At 40.9% G+C, this 17,206-nt stretch overlaps 1 non-coding gene across 1 annotated transcript; it reads right to left on the reverse strand.

Annotated features, from left to right (window-relative positions):
- Positions 1 to 8,974: 8,974 nt before the first annotated feature.
- On the reverse strand, positions 8,975 to 9,083 carry LOC130734870 (small nucleolar RNA R71). Its single transcript, XR_009018208.1, has one exon. It is a non-coding gene; the product is annotated as a small nucleolar RNA R71 (small nucleolar RNA).
- Between the last annotated feature and the right edge of the window lie 8,123 nt (positions 9,084 to 17,206).

The following is a 17,206-nucleotide window of genomic DNA, read 5'->3' on the forward strand; positions in this document are numbered from 1 at the left end:
CAATCGATGTAATGGTTTTTTCTCATTATGATATAATAAAGCACATGTTATCCAAACCTATCTTGCACAGTCGAATTGGTAAATGGGCTTTGGCCCTAACCGAATATTCACTAACTTATGCCCCATTAAAAGCGATTAAGGGGCAAGCAGTGGCTGATTTCTAGGCGGATCATACTCTGCCTAAAGAAATCATAACTTGTGTAGGCATCCAGCCTTGGAAGTTATTTTTCGACGGTTCTAGCCATAAAGATGGAACCGGAATTGGAATGTTCATAGTGTCCCCGCAGGGCATCCCCACTAAATTCAAATTTAGAATCGAGGATAATTGCTCAAATAATGAAGTTGAGTATGAGGCGTTCATATCAGGCCTCGAGATCTTGCTAGCTCTCGGGGCAAAGAACGTTGTCATAAAAGGAGATTCTGAGTTGGTAGTAAAGCAGCTCACCAAAGAATACAAGTGCGTTAGCGAGAATTTAGCCAGATATTATGTAAAAGCAAATAACTTGTTGGCTAAATTCAACGAGGTTGGAATAGGTCACGTTCCTAGAATAGATAACCAAGAAGCCAATGAATTGGCACAGATAGCCTCCGGGTACAGGGTAGATAAATTAAAATTGAAAGAGTTAATTAAGATCAAAGAAAAGCTGAGCCCTTTGGAACTCGACATTATGGTTATTGTTAACCTAACCCCCAATGATTGGAGAAAGCCAATTGTCGAGTACTTGCAGAAACCAGTAGGGTCGACTAATAGAAAAGTCAAGTACATGGCTCTAAGTTATTCCATCCTAGGCAACGAGTTGTTCAAAAAGAACGTCGACGACACATTGTTGAAATGTTTAAGCGAGGGCGACGCATTCATAGCCGTATCAGCTGCTCACGATGGCCTGTGTGGTGCTCACCAAGCAGGGGCAAAAATGAAATGGATTCTGTTTAGGCAAGGCTTGTATTGGCCAACCATCATGAAAGATTGCATCGAATATGCAAAAGGCTGTCAAGATTGTCAAAAACATTCAGGAATCCAACACGTGCCAGCTAGCGAATTACATTCTATTATCAAGCCATGGCCTTTTAGGGGATGGGCAATAGACTTAATTGGCGAAATTCACCCAGCCTCATCAAGGCAGCACAGATATATCATAGTGGTAGTCGATTATTTCACTAAATGGGTCGAAGCCATTCCACTACAGAACGTGACACAAGAAACGGTAATCGAATTTATACAAAACCATATTGTGTATCGATTTGGATTACCAGAGTCAATCACGACGGACCAAGGCACAGTGTTCGTGGGACGCAAAGTGGCAGCCTTTGCAGAATCCTGGGGCATCAAACTTTTAACCTCGACCCCTTACTACGCTCAGGCTAATGGCCAAGTAGAGGCGGCCAATAAAATCCTAATAAGCTTAATCAAAAAACATGTGGGTCGAAAACCAAAAAGCTGGCATGAGTCTTTGAGCCAAGTCCTGTGGGCTTACAGGAATTCACCAAGGGAAGCAACAGGAACAACGCCTTTTCGATTGGCCTATGGCCAAGAAGTCGTGCTGCCCGCAGAAGTATATTTGCAATCGTGTAGAATTCAAAGACAAGAGGAAATCCCAAGTGAAGTTTATTGGAATATGATGCTAGATGAACTGGTTAACCTCGACGAAGAAAGAATCTCGGCACTAGACGTTCTAACAAGGCAAAGGGATCGCATAGCTAAAGCATAGAATAAAAAGGTTAAAGATCGATCTTTTGTCGCAGGAGACTACGTGTGGAAAGTTATCCTCCCAATGGATAAGAAGGATAGGGCTTACGGGAAATGGACCCCCAATTGGGAAGGGTCATTTAAAGTCGAAAAAGCGTTACCAAATAATGCCTACGTGATTGAGGAATTGAGCAATCAGCGTCAGTACATTACGATAAATGGCAAGTATCTGAAAACATATAAGCCAATGTTGCACGAAATCAAAATCGAATGAAACATAAGCGTCGAAATTGCCAAATCGCATTCATTGATTGAAAAAAAAAACATTACAGGTATGGCAAAATACAAATAAACTAGAAGCCTAAAATGGAAAACTGGCTTTGTATCCGACGTATCTAGCTTGCATGTGTAACACCCTCTAAACCCCGCATAATAATATATCATAAATCAGAGTAAAATGCATAACACAGAGGGTGTCACACTTATTCTCCAGAAACATAAATCAAAACACCTGTCATGCTCATAATAAATATATAAATTTTCCAACTTTAATGTTGCAACATCATATGCATAGCACAGCGGATTTATTTCAACTCCAAAATTTAACATAAAGAGAGTTCATAGGTAACTCTTAACATCAAGGTACAAAACTAAACGTTTCCCGGTGTTACATAACAGAGCATGACTCCCCTAACTAAACCGTAAATGAAAGACTAGCTCCTCCAACTAACCCTCGCGAGAAGCTCCACTATCTTCGGTACATGAGCGATGTCGCATAGAACATCATTCCAACAGAAGGGTGAGAACTCATATCATATGGATAAGCATAATAATAAATAATGTAAAAGCTTATCTATGCTCCACATAAATTACTCACATTCACTAACAAATAATAAATTATGTAATTTTAACATAATTAATCAAGTTCACAGTTATGGCAAATACTCCATAAATTATAGCTCAATTAGAACATATATAATAGTCTCTAATTACCACCACATCAAATCTCTCCAAAAATATCACCATAACACATATGACTCAAGTGAGACCCGTGCAAATGCCTTTGGTACCAAAGTTGTTATCCTTAGCGGTATCACCGCGTCCACTCCAGACAGATAACGACCAATAAAGTCCTCGCTCTAGGCTTCAAAACCACTCCAGTTTTGGGACAAGTCACTAGCCTCCACGAGAACTAGCAAACATTGCCTCTTGACAACTATGCAGTGTATTGTGCAAAACTCAACTAACATATGCATATTCAGACCATCTCCAAGTCCTAATTATTTTAGCATATTCATCACCAGTTGCACAAAACACATATTACATGTTATCAATTATACAACTTGCAATCACAACAACTTAGCATCTCAAACATAACATCAATTCAGAAACAACATCATATAATGATTATTAAAAATAGATGTAAATTAAATATAATTCATATATAACAGGTTCTGCAACTATTTCCTAAAGACTGGATTTCTCTCTAAATTTTCCCAAAAATTCGCGACATGCTCATGCTCGCCATCTCGCGACATCTCACTGCACAACTCGCCATGTCGCGACATCTCACGACATCTCCCTACGCAACTCGCCATGTCGCTGAATAACTTGCCATGTCGCGACATCTCATGACATCTCCCTACGCAACTCGCCATGTCGCGACATCTTGCGACATCTTCTTGCGCAACTCGCCATGTGCGCGCACCACACATCTAATGAACTATTAAACAGATGTAAATTATCAAATATACTCAGAAAAATCTAATATTTTTATCATGGTTCCGTATACACGTTTTGTAAACCTCTATAAATTTTCAAGTCACAATTCAAAGTACAAAAATCAGGAAAAATCGTACACTAACCGCAGTTCGTAAGAAACTGGACAGCTTAACCTATACTCACTAAAATACACATAACTCGAGCTACAGACGTCGGAATGACGTGAAACCAGTGGCAAAAGTTTCGTAACAGAAAAACCTACAACTTTTATGAAGACTACTTCTTCAAATTCGGCCATTAACATAGCACGAAAAAGGGTACAAGAGAACGTAAATTTCTGCGCATCATGCAAGCCTATCATCTACCCCCAAAATCATCTAAAAGCCAAACCCTAACTATTTCAATTTGGGAATTTTTGCAACCTAGGGTTCCTAAATCATGCTTTCTATCATTATCCACTATCATACCAATCCATAAAACATGAATTCAAACCCTTACCTCTTGTAGATCAGTTCTAAGTTTTCTCCTCTTTTCTCCTCTCCTTCTCTGCTTTCACGTGTTTCTTGTTCTGCTTCTCTTCTAATCCTTATTTTTTTTCTTTTCTTTCTTTCTATTTCACTCCTAACCCTTAAATAGCCATACAATGGGCCCCACTCTCAATTACTCACACTAAACCCTAAAACCTTATTTATCTATATCACATAATCACTTAATTATCTAATAAAATCACTTAATTACCATATACCATAATACTAATTAAAATAAAATAATAAATAACCGAATAACAGAAAATGGGGTGTTACAGCATGGGTGCTAATCGATCCACCAGCGCCGCCATTTGGTCCTCAAGTCGAGCCTTCTTTTTCCGAGCAACCAGGTCTTCAAAGGAGACTGCAAACATCTCGACGGCTAGTCGAACAAGACCTTCCGGGTCTTGCTGGCCCAAAGAGGCCTGGAGAAAATCGAATTTCTCCTTCCACTCATCTATTTGGTGTTCCTGAAAGAACACCATTACTGAAAGCTCCCTAAACTCTTCAAACAGAGGCTTGGCTTCCAAGAGAAGCCCCTGGAATTCCTGAAGAGGAATTCTAACACGCGCAATGATTGGCCTGCGAAGCAGTTGATCAATGAGCCCCAAAAGCTCATCAAGGCAAGCAGAGGATTCATACAGGTTCTGGAAAAGGTCATCCTGGAAAGCCAGGCCCCTGATACGACGAAGAATGAGCCTGCTATCCATAGTCAAGGAGGGAAGGTTCTCAATTGCAGGAAGAAGATGAGAATGGAAAGAAGAGAAGTTACTGATGAAAGACGAGTAAAAAACGGCTCCATTTATAATAGGGATGTAACAAACAGCCGCATTAATGCAGAGCATGCAGTTGCCAAAGCGTCAGCCAAACACGGCAAGCCACGTCAGCCACCACCGCAAGTGGAGGAAGTTCTTAAGTCGTTGAACAAGAACGTGATAAAGGAGCGTCATAAATTACTGCGGTTTCCAAGGAGATTTAGAAGATGAAAAGTTAGAGTAGATGCCAAGCTAAATGGTATGAAACTCAGCAATACCACGCAGGAAATAATTTAACAAAAGACTGAAACATCGACAATAAAATGCAAATCGAAAAGTAAAGCATGTCGAGTATCACCAATACGAAATTCATTCATTGATTAAATGTCGAACAGAATTACAAGAATGAACACTACAAGATTGGCAACAAAGGCCACAAAAATCCATGGCCACTACAACAAGTAATAATCATGAAACCTAAACCCTCGACTTGAAAGCTTCAAGTTGAACCCTGGCAGCAGCAATCCTAGAATCCAAGCTTTGCTTCACGCGCTGCTCCGCTGCAACATCCTTAGAGAGTTGAGATGTCGATAACATCACATTTGTGCACTCGGCAGCTAGAGTGTTTAGCCGGGAATTCACAGCTGGGCCTTCATCAATCAACGTTGCTCTCTGCTTCTCGAGCCTTGCTACCTCCGTTTGAAGCTCATCCAGTCGAGCATCAACACTTGACAACTCAGCTGCTATAAGAGCTTTCCTAGCAGTCAGCTTGAGAATTTCGTCTTTCGCGGGCAAGAGTCCATTGGTGTTGGAAGCCACTTGTGCCTTTTTGGTCTCAATAAGTTGTTCCACCGCAATGGCCTTGTCAAGTGTGGCCACGATATCGACAAAGAGAGTCTGAAGCTCGACGAGAGCATCTGCCCGAGTTTGGTCAAGTCGTTGGCCCAAGAGGAAGGCAAGCAGCTCTTTAACTTCCTGGCCTAGTCGAGGGTTAGCCCGGACCCCGTCGATGAAACCTTCATCGAAAATCAGCCTTTTCAACTTACCAAAAGCTTCCTCAATCTGTCCATCATTAACTACTCCACCAGACTGAGCAGTCTCAGTAGTTTCAGCTTGGCGTGGCGGAGAATCGAGATCCAGAGTGCCATCGAAGAAGCTCTGAAAGATGGAAAGAGGATATTCAACCAAAAGAGCACTAAGCCTCTCACCGGAAGTGTGGGAAGAAGCAGCCGTCTTAGAAGAAGCTGAACCTCCCTTAGCATGAGGAGAAAGCAAAGCGACCCTGGCACCTTGTTGAAGCTGTTGGGGAGAAGGCTGAAGCTGTTGGGGAGAAGGTTGAAGCTGTTGAGGAGAAGGTTCATGATGAGTCGAGGCCGGAACATCAGCCTTTGGTGGGAGCATAACACCAATCACCCGGTCAGGCTGAATGATCGGGGGCACTTGATCCTCACCACTCTGTACCTCGATGTGTGGCACACTCTCTTCACGAGCAAGGGAAGACACGTTCTGAACATCCTGCGGAGGAAAATTAGAAAGGTTATCTCGACATTCTTTAGTATAATAGGGTTCACAACCAGGATGTTGCCAAGTGAATGGTTTCGAGTTAAAATAAAATGTCAACTTGTCCCACACAGGGTCTGACTCATTAGAGTCCAAACTCGAGCTCGAGGATTCTAAACTGCTCAAAGAGCTAGACGGGACAACTGGTGGGGGTTTAGAAGAAAACCATGTGGCTCGAGGCACAGCCATTTTAGACATGCCAACCCTCTGAAGAATAAAAGTGAAAATGATTGAGAGGGAAGAAAAGAAAGCAAATTAAGACAAAATGTGAATCATAATGATTTACCTTAGGGCCAGACTCTTTGAGAGGACTGGAACTGGTTGAACTCTTGGAGTGGTGGGAAGAGGAGCTGCCAGACTTACGACTAGACTTCTTCCTGGAGGTCTTCTTGGCCGAAGCCATCTCGACAGGAATAGGTGTAGTTTCTTGAAGAAGAGGGCTGGAAGCTTGCTGATCAACACCCTGATCACCACCTTGCTGCATTTCCTTGAAGGTATGAAAAACGGTAGAAAGGGGGGGGGGGGGGTTTGAATAGCGTTTTCAAGATAAAGCTTCCACCTTAAAGATTTTGACAAATCTTTCGAGAACTTAAGTGCTAAAGATAAGAGATAGAAAAGCACACAAGGATTTTATCCTGGTTCACTTGATAAATCACTCAAGCTACTCCAGTCCACCCGTTAAGGTGATTTCTTCCTTCTTAGAATGAAGGCAATCCACTAATCAGGTAAGAGTTACAACTGCACTTGAAACCTACAAGTGACTAACAATTACACTGACTTAGCTCACACTAAGATTCACTCTCTTAGTCTTCTCTAGGATCCGATCAACCTTGATCTCCTAAAGGAACTAAACAAACTATTTATCAAAGAATTGTTTACAAGAGATTTGCTTCTAAAAAGCTAATAGTAAACTCAATGAATTTCAGATGAAAGAAAACTTAGAAGAATTTGAATTTTTCTTGCGCGTATGTGAATGCTTCTAGCCGCTTCTTTCAGTCTTCAGCCTCTTTTTATACTCCAAGGATTAGGGTTGAACGTTGCATGGGAAATGCTACCGTTGGAGGGCAGTTCTGGAAATTCCAGCTTCTGCTGTGGCTGAGAGCGTTAGGTAGGTCGTCAGGATGGTACAATTGCTTTTGTACTTTGAAAGTGACTTGACCTTTAAACCTAGGAGACTGATGACCCTATTTTAGTAGTGTTTTTAGGGTCATTTATTAGTTAGTTTTGTGTCTTTTTGTTGAGTCTCATGTAGTGTTTCATGCATTCTCATGCATTTTAATCTTTCTTTAAGTTTTTACTTTGTTTTGGTAATTTTATAGTTTTATAGGGACCTTTCTTGCATTTTAAGTAAGTTTAGTACTTGCATATCTTTTCTACTTGAATTGAGGGTCTTTTGTGCTAATAAACTCTTGGAAATCTTAGATATTTTCCTTGCTTTGTTCCCAAGCAGCTAGGTCTGAAAATTGATGAAGAAAGAAGGTCAAAAGGCTTGGAAAATTGAAGGTAGGCTTAAAGGGGAGTTAAGAAGAAGGTCAAGAGGCTTTCTAGCATGTAGAGAGCGCTCAGGCGCTCGTGTTGAGCGCTTGAGCGCCAATTGGATCGATGTTTACAAGATGCTAGAAAGGAATTGGCGCCTGAGCGCTCCTGATTGAGCGCCTGAGCGCCAATTACCTCCAGAGAGCTTGTTTTGGCTTGGAATTGGCGCTCATGCGTGCTTAATTGGCGCCTGAGCGCCCAGACTCGACCTGTTTGCCTATAAATAGGCTTTTTGTCATTTCTTTTGTAACTTTTGTCATTTCTATACATTCCTAAATAAGTTAGAAGTAAGGTTAGGCTCTGGAGCTTGAGGAGAAGCATTCTCCAAGTTCATGTTCCAGGTTTTATCCTTCTTTTCTTGTATGGATTCTATAGCCATGCTTGGCTAAAACCCTTTTTGCTTTGGGTTCTTTGTAAGACTTTGAATGTTTTAGCTATCAATCCTTTTCTATTCATGATGTTCTGAGTAAACCCTTGAATCTCACTTCTATGCTTTATCTTTCAAGCTTGAATGCATGCTAGCTTCTTACTTTTCTATAATCATAACGATAGTTTGTTATAGAATTGGGACTTGTTGTGAGATTACTCCTTCTATACTTGCTACTAGGAATAGAGGAAGAGTTGGGGTTTGTTGGCCTGATTTGCATGCTTAGTGCTTCTAACAAATGTTTAGGTTATCAAGGAATTGAATCTATCTTTTGATTAGAAAGGGTTTTCTTTACGAGGCATCGATAGATGGCTATCTAGGCTAGAACATCAAGGAGAGACTCGGGATTAATTGAATAGGAAGGTTTGCTAAAACTGAAATAGTTGAACAAGAACCCAAGGCAATCTCATCTCTGTTTTTCAATTGCTTTATTACTTGATTACTTGTCTTTTTACAAACTCAAGAAACAACCAATTATTAAAACTGAATTTTACTTGCTTTTCAACCTTAAACTTGAATCTTAAACTGAATTGCCACACCAATTCCCTGTGGTTCGACAATTTAAAACCCGGAGGTATTCGTACACTTGCGAATTGACCAACAAGTTTTTGGCGCCGTTGCCGGGGAATTGTTTGTGGTTTTTGGTTTAAGTTTTTAGTTTGTGATTTTATTTTTGTTTTAAACTTGTCTAGAATTGGTGCTACTAATCTTTCTCTGTTTAGTATCAAACTTTCAGGCTACTCTCACAAGAGACACCACCATGGGTGGCCAAAAGACATTATGAATTTTGTGCAAACCACTGAGGAAAATCTCTATGAAGCTTGGGAGCGCTTCAAGAAGCTCTTGAGGAAATATCCTCAACACAATCTCACCCAAGCTGAATTGGTTGCAACATTTTATGATGGTCTACAATACTCTTGGAGGTTTGGCCTAGATGCGGCTTCAAATGGCGAGTTCGATGCTCTTCCCCCACAAGCGGGGTATGACTTAATAGAAAAGATGGCAGCGAGAGCCATGAACTCTGAAAATGATCGCCAAACCCGAAGGAGTAAGTTTGAAGTGGAAGCTTATGACAAGCTCTTGGCCTCCAACAAGCAACTCACCGAACAAGTGGCGGAGATTCGAATGCATATTAAGGAGACCAAGGTTGTTGGTGCAAGAATGACTTGTGTGGAGTGCAAGTCTTGTGGTGGACCTCATGTTAGTAACTTGTGTACTGTCAATGCTGAGAGCAATGAAGCCAAAGCTATAGCTCAAGGAAGCATAGTTCCATCCTCAAATCATGGACCTCTTGTCCAAACACAAGTTGTTGGAAAGGTGAATTGCAAGAGGAGTTTAGAGGAGCTATTGGAGAGCTGCATCAACCGCATGAACAACAACCATAAGAACCAAGAGGCGGCTATCAAGAACTTGGATAACCAACTTGGCCAGCTAGCCAAGCAAATGGCCGAGATACCTCAAGGTAAGTTTTCTCCCGATTCTTTAATTTTGTCTAAACAAGAAAATTCTGCTGTGGTTACCACTAGGAGTGGGAGAGTGTTACATGAGTCAAAAAAACAAGTTGAGGGAGAGAAAAATGAGAAGGTAGAGCAAAAAGATGAGGGTGCTACGGAGAAGAGAGTGAGTGAACCTGTGAAAGCTAGAGTTGTGAGCACTCCTTCTCCTGAACTTAGTAAGATTCCATTCCCCAAGGCTTTGCTCAAGAAAAATCTGGATAAACAGTTTTCTAAGTTTTTGGAAGTTTTTAAGAAACTCCACATCAATATTCCTTTTTCTAAAGCCTTGGAACAAATGCCTATCTATGCTAAGTTCATGAAGGACATTTTAAATAAGAGAAGGAAGTTGAGTGAGGTAGATGAAACTATTATGATGACCGAGGAGTGTAGTGCCATTTTGCAAAGGAAAATGCCTAAGAAGAGAAGGGATCCTGGGAGTTTTACTATCCCAGTGGAGATTGAGGGGTTGACAGTGGTTGAAGCCTTGTGTGATTTGGGAGTGAGCATCAACTTGATGCCGCTTAGCATGTTTAGAAGGCTGAACTTAGGAGAGGTCACCCCGACCATGCTTTCCTTACAAATGGCGGACTGATCCCTAAAAACACCTTATGGGATCATTGAAGATGTTATGGTGAAGGTGGATAAGTATGTGTTCCCTGTGGACTTTGTGGTGCTGGACATGGAGGAGGATGCTAAGATTCCTCTCATTCTTGGCCGACCCTTCTTAGCCACTAGCAGGGCAAAGATCGATGTTGATAAGGGTCAGCTCATTCTCAGAGTTGGTGAGGACAAGGTAAGATTTTCGGTTTTCAATCCTAATTTGCAAACTAACATTAATGATGGTTTTGTTTGTGACATGATCAAAAGCTTGTCCAGGTCTTCAAAGGAGACCCCCAAGGTAAGTGAAAAAGATGTTGAGCTTAATAAAGCTCTCATCAAGCTTGTTAGTGAAAACAAGTATGGGGGGTCTAAAGATGAGAATTTCCAAGCCCACACGGCCCGATTCACTCAAGCTAGTCACCTTGTAAAGATGGAAGGTGTGACTAGTGATGAGCTCATGATTAAGCTCTTCCCTCACTCCTTGAAAGGGGGAGCAAGGATTTGGTATGATGGTTTAGATGATACCCTCTATTGGGAGGAGATGTTCCAAAAGTTTTGTGCAAGGTTCCTACCTTGTACATATGGAAGAAAGATTGATGGTAAGGAATTTCCTTCCTAACATCAAAGGAAGGAGAATCCACCTAGGACTATAACTTAGGGCTGCTTGGGAGACAACCCAAGTCTTGTTTTATTTCGCTTGTTGGTTTGTTGCATTTTTCAGGGAATGAGAGCCTGAATTCTGGAGTAGGAGGTGTGTCTAAGGCCTCCATGGTAACTTGTAAAGGAGGTCGACTCTTTCCCTTAGTTTATCTCATGCATTTTTGCATGTTATGGTGAAGGTGGATAAGTATGTGTTCCCTGTGGACTTTGTGGTGCTGGACATGGAGGAGGATGCTAAGATTCCTCTCATTCTTGGCCGACCCTTCTTAGCCACTAGCAGGGCAAAGATCGATGTTGATAAGGGTCAGCTCATTCTCAGAGTTGGTGAGGACAAGGTAAGATTTTCGGTTTTCAATCCTAATTTGCAAACTAACATTAATGATGGTTTTGTTTGTGACATGATCAAAAGCTTGTCCAGGTCTTCAAAGGAGACCCCCAAGGTAAGTGAAAAAGATGTTGAGCTTAATAAAGCTCTCATCAAGCTTGTTAGTGAAAACAAGTATGGGGGGTCTAAAGATGAGAATTTCCAAGCCCACACGGCCCGATTCACTCAAGCTAGTCACCTTGTAAAGATGGAAGGTGTGACTAGTGATGAGCTCATGATTAAGCTCTTCCCTCACTCCTTGAAAGGGGGAGCAAGGATTTGGTATGATGGTTTAGATGATACCCTCTATTGGGAGGAGATGTTCCAAAAGTTTTGTGCAAGGTTCCTACCTTGTACATATGGAAGAAAGATTGATGGTAAGGAATTTCCTTCCTAACATCAAAGGAAGGAGAATCCACCTAGGACTATAACTTAGGGCTGCTTGGGAGACAACCCAAGTCTTGTTTTATTTCGCTTGTTGGTTTGTTGCATTTTTCAGGGAATGAGAGCCTGAATTCTGGAGTAGGAGGTGTGTCTAAGGCCTCCATGGTAACTTGTAAAGGAGGTCGACTCTTTCCCTTAGTTTATCTCATGCATTTTTGCATGTTATGGTGAAGGTGGATAAGTATGTGTTCCCTGTGGACTTTGTGGTGCTGGACATGGAGGAGGATGCTAAGATTCCTCTCATTCTTGGCCGACCCTTCTTAGCCACTAGCAGGGCAAAGATCGATGTTGATAAGGGTCAGCTCATTCTCAGAGTTGGTGAGGACAAGGTAAGATTTTCGGTTTTCAATCCTAATTTGCAAACTAACATTAATGATGGTTTTGTTTGTGACATGATCAAAAGCTTGTCCAGGTCTTCAAAGGAGACCCCCAAGGTAAGTGAAAAAGATGTTGAGCTTAATAAAGCTCTCATCAAGCTTGTTAGTGAAAACAAGTATGGGGGGTCTAAAGATGAGAATTTCCAAGCCCACACGGCCCGATTCACTCAAGCTAGTCACCTTGTAAAGATGGAAGGTGTGACTAGTGATGAGCTCATGATTAAGCTCTTCCCTCACTCCTTGAAAGGGGGAGCAAGGATTTGGTATGATGGTTTAGATGATACCCTCTATTGGGAGGAGATGTTCCAAAAGTTTTGTGCAAGGTTCCTACCTTGTACATATGGAAGAAAGATTGATGGTAAGGAATTTCCTTCCTAACATCAAAGGAAGGAGAATCCACCTAGGACTATAACTTAGGGCTGCTTGGGAGACAACCCAAGTCTTGTTTTATTTCGCTTGTTGGTTTGTTGCATTTTTCAGGGAATGAGAGCCTGAATTCTGGAGTAGGAGGTGTGTCTAAGGCCTCCATGGTAACTTGTAAAGGAGGTCGACTCTTTCCCTTAGTTTATCTCATGCATTTTTGCATGTTATGGTGAAGGTGGATAAGTATGTGTTCCCTGTGGACTTTGTGGTGCTGGACATGGAGGAGGATGCTAAGATTCCTCTCATTCTTGGCCGACCCTTCTTAGCCACTAGCAGGGCAAAGATCGATGTTGATAAGGGTCAGCTCATTCTCAGAGTTGGTGAGGACAAGGTAAGATTTTCGGTTTTCAATCCTAATTTGCAAACTAACATTAATGATGGTTTTGTTTGTGACATGATCAAAAGCTTGTCCAGGTCTTCAAAGGAGACCCCCAAGGTAAGTGAAAAAGATGTTGAGCTTAATAAAGCTCTCATCAAGCTTGTTAGTGAAAACAAGTATGGGGGGTCTAAAGATGAGAATTTCCAAGCCCACACGGCCCGATTCACTCAAGCTAGTCACCTTGTAAAGATGGAAGGTGTGACTAGTGATGAGCTCATGATTAAGCTCTTCCCTCACTCCTTGAAAGGGGGAGCAAGGATTTGGTATGATGGTTTAGATGATACCCTCTATTGGGAGGAGATGTTCCAAAAGTTTTGTGCAAGGTTCCTACCTTGTACATATGGAAGAAAGATTGATGGTAAGGAATTTCCTTCCTAACATCAAAGGAAGGAGAATCCACCTAGGACTATAACTTAGGGCTGCTTGGGAGACAACCCAAGTCTTGTTTTATTTCGCTTGTTGGTTTGTTGCATTTTTCAGGGAATGAGAGCCTGAATTCTGGAGTAGGAGGTGTGTCTAAGGCCTCCATGGTAACTTGTAAAGGAGGTCGACTCTTTCCCTTAGTTTATCTCATGCATTTTTGCATATTTTTCTTTTGTAGCTTTTATTTTTCTTTTATTCATGCATTGTTTTGTTAGAGTCGTTTTTGGGTCTTTACTTCCCTATACTCACATGTTTTTGCCCGTAGTTATGCTCTCTAACATGTTGCTAGTTTTGAAAATGTTTTTGTGAATACTTGTGTTTTCTTTTGGGGATGAGTGATTGCATGCTTTGGGGAAGAGAGGAGGAGACTTCGGTCTTCCGAGTGTTTCTTAAGGATAGAGTTGGTGTGAGTCCATAAGGGCCCATCTTAGGCCCTTCACCATAAAATTTCCCTGGAGGATCCTGACTCACTCGTACTTCTTGGTTCTGTATTGATTTCACTCTTTGCATGCTTTGTGATACTTGCACAATTCTTGAGACTTGTAGGTTTTTGAGCTTCAGAGTTGTTGGTTTGAACATTGTCTTTAGTTGTCCCATTTGAGCCTTATTGGAGAATTTGTTGTAGCCAGGTGATTGGGACGGATGTTTGGTTGGATTTTGGGGAGTGTTGGTCCTTGCATTGTTTTGGAGCTAAGTAAAGTTGAAAGTGTCTCTTGCCCCAAGTGAAAAATATTGAAAAAGAAGAAGAATAAAAAGAAAAGAACTCCTAATCAAAGTTGGAGTGCAAAAAAAAAAAGAAAAGAAAAGGAAGTTGAGAAAGGGGTCAAGAGACTGGTGTTTGTAAAGTTTGTTGATGAAAGCTCCGGGGTTATGTGATTGGACCACACTCAATAGTTTTGAAGCCTAGTCTTCCTTAGGGACCAACCACCTTGTACTTCACCAAGCCAACATTTCAACCCTTTGAAAGTCTCTTTGAATTTGTGCATGTTTGATCTTTGTTGCTCTTGAGTGAATGATATCCAAAACCTATGAACTGCTTGTGTGCTCAGTGCACTAAATGTATATCTCATCCTAGGAATTTTAGATCTATATGCTTCTCATGATGGACTCTACACTTTCCTTTGTCTAAAAGTTGCATGAAGTGGATTGTTGTGTCTTTCTTTTGGAACCAGCTGTGGTTGCTAAATCCCCCGGTTTTCTTATAAGTATTCCTTGTTGAGCACTTGTTTGGAAGCATTTCTTGCGCTTGAGGGCAAGCGAGTGTTGTTTACGCTCGAGGGCGAGCTGTCGTTGAGTATAGTGGTGTGATGACCCTATTTTAGTAGTGTTTTTAGGGTCATTTATTAGTTAGTTTTGTGTCTTTTTGTTGAGTCTCATGTAGTGTTTCATGCATTCTCATGCATTTTAATCTTTCTTTAAGTTTTTACTTTGTTTTGGTAATTTTATAGTTTTATAGGGACCTTTCTTGCATTTTAAGTAAGTTTAGTACTTGCATATCTTTTCTACTTGAATTGAGGGTCTTTTGTGCTAATAAACTCTTGGAAATCTTAGATATTTTCCTTGCTTTGTTCCCAAGCAGCTAGGTCTGAAAACTGATGAAGAAAGAAGGTCAAAAGGCTTGGAAAATTGAAGGTAGGCTTAAAGGGGAGTTAAGAAGAAGGTCAAGAGGCTTTCTAGCATGTAGAGAGCGCTCAGGCGCTCGTGTTGAGCGCTTCAGCGCCAATTGGATCGATGTTTACAAGATGCTAGAAAGGAATTGGCGCCTGAGCGCTCCTGATTGAGCGCCTGAGCGCCAATTACCTCCAGAGAGCTTGTTTTGGCTTGGAATTGGCGCTCAGGCGTGCTTAATTGGCGCCTGAGCGCCCAGACTCGACCTGTTTGCCTATAAATAGGCTTTTTGTCATTTCTTTTGTAACTTTTGTCATTTCTATACATTCCTAAATAAGTTAGAAGTAAGGTTAGGCTCTGGAGCTTGAGGAGAAGCATTCTCCAAGTTCATGTTCCAGGTTTTATCCTTCTTTTCTTGTATGGATTCTATAGCCATGCTTGGCTAAAACCCCTTTTGCTTTGGGTTCTTTGTAAGACTTTGAATGTTTTAGCTATCAATCCTTTTCTATTCATGATGTTCTGAGTAAACCCTTGAATCTCACTTCTATGCTTTATCTTTCAAGCTTGAATGCATGCTAGCTTCTTACTTTTCTATAATCATAACGATAGTTTGTTATAGAATTGGGACTTGTTATGAGATTACTCCTTCTATACTTGCTACTAGGAATAGAGGAAGAGTTGGGGTTTGTTGGCCTGATTTGCATGCTTAGTGCTTCTAACAAATGTTTAGGTTATCAAGGAATTGAATCTATCTTTTGATTAGAAAGGGTTTTCTTTACGAGGCATCGATAGATGACTATCTAGGCTAGAACATCAAGGAGAGACTCGGGATTAATTGAATAGGAAGGTTTGCTAAAACTGAAATAGTTGAACAAGAACCCAAGGCAATCTCATCTCTGTTTTTCAATTGCTTTATTACTTGATTACTTGTCTTTTTACAAACTCAAGAAACAACCAATTATTAAAACTGAATTTTACTTGCTTTTCAACCTTAAACTTGAATCTTAAACTGAATTGCCACACCAATTCCCTGTGGTTCGATAATTTAAAACCCGGAGGTATTCGTACACTTGCGAATTGACCAACAGAGACTTCTGATCAGGAGAAAGCTTTATGTTGGAACTTGTGAAGCCGGTTGATCAGAGTCAGAGGGAAAGCCCAGATCCTCTGACCATTGTATCTTCTGATTCTGAACTCAGAGGGAGTACATGGTCTTCAGAGTATCTTGCTTCTGGACATCAGAATTTCCACTATTCAGCTTCTGGATTTTCAGAGTCTTCTACACCATCAGAACATCAGAACCTTCAGTGTTTCTTGGTTATCAGACTTTCTGGATCTTCAGAACTTCTAATGACTGAGTCCACATCAGAGTTTGTGTAACTTCAGAACTTCAGAAGCTTTTCCACTGTTCATACTGAACATGGTCAATGCGAAAGCGTTGCTTGGGTCACTCTTTATGCACAGTCCTTCTGATTTGTGTGGGATTGAATTGAGGTCAGAGCCTGTAAATAGCGCACTCAGAAAAAACACGTTAGAGTACCACAATTGTTCATATCAAAAGGTTAACTTGTAATCATCAAAACATAGAGTTGTACTACTAGATCAAAACTTGATCTTACAATCTCCCCCTTTTTGATGATGACAAAACTAAGATTTTTGATGAACAATTCTTAAACAATAAACTGAATTCACTCAGAGTTTAGGGATATAGAATAAAACTTATCCTGATGTGAATAGTTTGTCTTGCTCATTCTGAATTCAAGTCACTGCTTGATTCTAAGCTTAACTCCCCCTGAATCTAATACTTGATGAAAACGTTAGTGAAGTCTAGATTCTGAGCTAAATAATATAAGAGTTCAGAGTGAAAAATATTATGACATAGATGAAAATAGAGTAATCAGAGCGCATAAGTAATCAGACAAGGTATCAGAGTCTTGGGTATCAGAGTCAATCTAAAATCACTTCAGAAGAAGTGAAATGTATTCCTTGTATTTGCCCAGTGACACATCTATGGTCATAAAGGTGGAACTCTTAAATTCTCCAAAAGAAAAAAATAAGTCACACTAACACATCTTACACATCAAAACTGGGTTGTACTCCCCCTTTTTGTCATAAGCAAAAAGCGTGGGGTGTGAAAAACTTAGCTTGAAGTACAAAGTACTCCCCCTTTGAGAAGGTCTAAGTCTTAAGAAAATTAAAAACGATGCAAGAATCAGAG

Source organism: Lotus japonicus, chromosome 1 (assembly GCF_012489685.1).
Source record: "Lotus japonicus ecotype B-129 chromosome 1, LjGifu_v1.2".
Taxonomy (NCBI): Eukaryota; Viridiplantae; Streptophyta; class Magnoliopsida; order Fabales; family Fabaceae; genus Lotus; species Lotus japonicus.